The following is a 4,828-nucleotide window of genomic DNA, read 5'->3' on the forward strand; positions in this document are numbered from 1 at the left end:
TAGGCGCCTCTCACCCCTGGCGCCTACCTGCACTGCATCCCTTTGCTGAGCGGTATGCGCCGGGCCTGCATGGGGGCCTATTCATTATCGCTAATGCAGAGGCATCACTGGGTCCGGTGACACCCGGTGCGCACTCTGCATCCTGTAGCGTGCTGGAGGCACGGCTGAAAGGGTGTGTGGCCTAAGATGGAGGGGGCGTGGCCTCGCAGGGGAACCCGGTTACATCACTCCAGGGACAGTTCAGCGTCACCCAAAGAAGCTGGGCCACCCCCGGAGACCAGTAAATGCAGTGTGGCCTCTCCATGTATGACAAGTGTGACAGAAGACAGTCACACTCCAGAACCTAGCTCCTGTGAGAAGCTGGAATTTTGATGTCACCCCCTCCGAGGGTGATACCTGGGTGTGGGCCGCAACCCCTTTCTGACGCCACTGGCTAATGGACTCGATAAACTTGGAAACTCTAGTTTCAGCATACTTTTAGTAGTAGTACCAGGCCCATTCATTATTAGGGGCCAATGGGGCCACCTAACATTCAATTTACATGTGGGAACATGTGCCATTTTCAGGTCTGGCCAACCTGTGGCTCTCCTGCTGCTGTCAAACTACACACCCCAGCATACCCTGACACAGTTTTAACATACCTTAATAATAAAACCGTGGCAGGGCATGCTGCCTGGGACTTATAGTTCTGCAACAGCTGGAGAACCACAGGTTGGCCAGGCCCTAAATAAAACAAGGTTACTTACTGAAAAATTTAAAATGGTGTGCTGGTATTGGTACTCTTTCTACAAAGCAGTGATTGCCACAACATCAGCTGTTTGAGACCTCAGCTGTCAGGTTTCATAGTGTAGTGGTTATCACGTCTGCTTTACACGCAGAAGGTCCTGGGTTCGATCCCCAGTGAAACCATTTTCTTAAATCCCCATTTTTATATTTGTGCGGCTGTATCTGTGGCCCTATGCTGCATAGTTGCTGACATTCTAGAAACGTTTACCTGGACACTTAGCTGCCGAGCTGGTACATTTCAGCAGATTGCCCTCTGCAGATGGATCTCAGTGCTCTTCAGTTCATACCGGCATGCGTTTATTGAACGTAATTGTATTGCAGTTTTTATTTTGCATTTTTAATATTCATCAGTAATGTTACCTTGTAAATCCTAGAGAATAAAAAAAAAACATAGGGGGAGATTTATCAAATCTTGGAGAGAGAAAATGCTCACAGCTTCTGTCATTTATCTAGCACAGCCTGTAAAACAACAGTTAGAGGTTAATTTACTAAGGTGTGAGTTATATAGTAGTGGAGATGTTGCCCATAGCAACCAATCAGATTCTACTTAACATTTATCTAGCTGCTTCTAGAAGATAATAGCTAGAGGGGTCTATTCATGAAGCAGTGAAAAGTGTGGAGAAGTGAGCCAGTGGAGAAGTTGCCCATGGCAACCAATCAGCATTGAAGTAACGTTTATAATGTGCATCTGATCATACTTGCCTACGCTCCCGGAATGGCCGGGAGGCTCCCGAAAAACGGGTGACCCTCCCGGCCCCCCGGAAGAGCAGGCAAGTCTCCCGATATCCGCGGGTCACCCCCTGCCCGCCGCCCACTTAACAAGTAAAGTGGGTGGTCCGGGCAGGCGATGACGCGATTCTTGTTGAATCGCGTCATCGTAACCACGCCCCCTGCTGTATAATGCCGGTAATCGCGGCATTACACAGCGGGGGCGTGGCTTAAATGCCGCGGTCCAGAAGCCACGCCCTGTTCCGCCTCTGGCCCGCCCCCCTGTCACGTCACCTCACTGCCCGCCCCCCCTACTGAGCCGACGGGCTGCTCTCTCCCGCAGAGAGCAGCCCAGAAGTCGGCAACTATGATGTGCATACTATACAATTGTACGGAGCAGCTGATTGGTTGCCATGGGCAACTTCTCTACAGACTCACTTCTCTACTCTTTTCACTGCTTCATGAATAGACCTCAGAATCTGATAGGTTACTTTCGGAAACTTCTCCACTATTGCTCATGGAGTCCTGAGAAAATGTTTGACACATCTCCCCCATAGAGTTGAACGCAAGTCATCTGTTATTGCCCCGCGCTTTGCGTGCATGGGAAATAAATGTGTAGGTAGAGTTGTGCGCATCTTTGGGACCGCCCCACCACTTTCTGTAGGCTTGGTTTCATACCCATCATCATTATCAGTGCGCACTTGTACCAACTCTATCCCTGGTGCAAAGGTTCTATTTGAATCTTGCATGTTTTAACCCGGACATACTACACAAGGAAGAAGTACACTGGAGAGTAGCTGCTCCCATAACTGCACCGACGATGACATTTCCATCCTAATAACAACTCTTTGCTTTTATTGGCCACATTCCCAAAAATGAATGGTGTAAACAGACGACAAAGTCTTATAGCGCACACTGTTGCTGCTATCGTTATATCGTACATCGTATGTTCAGTCCGATTCAGAACCGGAACGTTATTTCTCCAAGATATGCAATACGCATAGAAAACGTCATTAATTTTTTTTATTTGCTACTAATTATAGTTTAGCTATTATCTGCAAGAATAATTATTGTAGTTTTACTTTATCGGTACTGCATGCACACGGCACCCTGGGAATATTGACATTTAGTTAGGATACAAAAAAAGAAATTGTGGTAAAATTACTGTTAATCAGCCGTAGAAATCTAAGAGTGAAATGTATATTAAGCTGTCTATTTCCTTAGCGCCAAGAGGCATCCTGCAACGCCGTTCATTGCAAAGATACAGGGGGGCTATTCAAATGTTTGTGAGGCGGGGAATACTAATGGGCGTCTATTGGTGCTATTAAAATGTTACTCCGATCAGACGCCCATTAGCCACAGCTGTCACATTTCAGCTCGCAGCCCCGGAGGCGACCAAACAGGACTTTTTCCTGTCTCGCCCATTAGTTTACAATGGTTTTGCCGCTTTACGCAGCTAAACCCTGTCTAATTGGGCGTATCAAGCGCAATAACTAAAGGGCACCCAGAACAATTAAAAAGCAACAATAGGCACCCTTTAATTATCGCCAAAAAACAAACATTTTTTAATAACCCCCAGAATGTCTTAAGCTGGGTACACACTAGGCGATATATTGGTCATTCGCGTGAACAGCCAATATATCGTGAGTCCGTCGACGGGTGTTTACCCCCGATATGTGTGATACTGACATCATACACAGACATACCGCATCAGCTGTGCAGTATGTCTAAAGATGTATCGGCGCATCTTGTTGTGCGTTCGGTTGGTTCGCTGACTGCCTGTATACTTGCTGCGGGAGCCGATGTCACAGCAGGTCGGGCAAATTCAAATGCGGGATGAGAGGACCGACACATCGAGAGGTCGATTGGCAAGCGTGTATACTTACCTGGATCGGCCGCTCAGTCTGCATGACGGTAGGTCCATCGACATACCTTAGTGCTGGAATGTATGAAAGAGAATCTACAGAGTTGTGTTACCCTCCAGCGTCCTTTGGTTGGCTGATGCGATAAGTATGGTTTCCGCTGCGGCCCTAGTGTGCATGCCCGGGAATATGGAAAACAGGTGAGATCTCATTTGGAACTAAAAGCACATGTGCAAAGACATTGCGTACAGCGTTCAGAGGCAGAGATGGGACTAGTAAGTACCCGTAGCACTATCTTAGTTGGCGCCATTTGTTACTTGGCAAGCGACGAAAAGCTGTCGCTTTAGGCAGCTATGGTGAATGGGGTTGTGCATACGCATTAGTGATGTCATCCTGCCAGGCGTGACTGTTCACTGTGCCTAATTCAGACCTGGTCGCACACAGGCTATTTTTTGCACTGCTGCGACCAGGTAATCGCCGCCTACAGGGCAGGGGGTAAACGCTGTGCAGGGGTGCGATCGGCTGTGCAGAGAGCTGCACAAAAAAAAGTTTGTGCAGATTCTGCACAGCCCAGGATTTACTCAGCCGCTGCGACAATCCGGGATGTTGCCGACGCCAGGAACCCTCCCTGGAAACGGCCAGGCACGCCTGCGTTTTTCCGGACACTCCCAAGAAACGGTGAGTTGCCGCCCACGAACGACTTCTGCCTGTCAATCTTCTTGCGAATGCCGGTGAGATCGCTTTCTTTGTTCGATTTGTCGCTGCCAGGCAACGGCCGTCGCGCCTGCGCATTGCGGGTCACACGCATGCGCAGTACAGACCCGATCGCACGGCAGCGAAAAAATGCAGCGTGCGATTGGGTCTGAATGACCCCCCACAGAGAGGAGGTGACAACACAGGAACGCGTTCCCCTCTAATATAGACATACATTTGGAGATCTAGAGCAGCGCTTACAGAAGCGTTACACAGGAAACACGGGCGAAGGTTTCATATACATCCGGCAGACATACGTTTTGGTAGACGACGGTTCCCATAATATAAACCCACTGTCTTTATAATTTGAGTCTATATGAATTCTGAGAGTGCAGCTTGTCTCTCAAGAGTGACATTTCATCTCTGAATATCGGCCGTTTCTTGTATGGGGACTCGCCTTGGCTTTAAACAGCTGGCACGCGGCCAGCGCAATTATTAAGCCCCCCTAAAACTGATACAAAATATCATCCCCCAAAGCATAGTAATCCCCCTGTGTTGCTCTGCTAGACCTGTCTGCATCACCCTTGTCTCCCCTCATTAGCAGCCAGGCGCTGAGCAAGAAGGCAGAGAGCTTGCAGGTATGAAACGCTCCCCCAGGAATGTGACAAAACATCTGGATAGTGTTTGCTCAGCGCTGCACATGGATACCTAGTGCTCAGCGTTATTACATGCTGCATCATAAAACTTATTACAAGTAGTGAGGTATCAGGGGTGTAGGA

At 48.6% G+C, this 4,828-nt stretch overlaps 1 non-coding gene across 1 annotated transcript; it reads left to right on the forward strand.

Annotated features, from left to right (window-relative positions):
- Positions 1–836: 836 nt before the first annotated feature.
- TRNAV-UAC (transfer RNA valine (anticodon UAC)) lies at positions 837–909 on the forward strand. The gene has a single exon. It is a non-coding gene; the product is annotated as a tRNA-Val (tRNA).
- Positions 910–4,828: the final 3,919 nt, after the last annotated feature.

Source organism: Pseudophryne corroboree, chromosome 7, assembly GCF_028390025.1.
Source record: "Pseudophryne corroboree isolate aPseCor3 chromosome 7, aPseCor3.hap2, whole genome shotgun sequence".
Lineage (NCBI taxonomy): Eukaryota > Metazoa > Chordata > Amphibia > Anura > Myobatrachidae > Pseudophryne > Pseudophryne corroboree.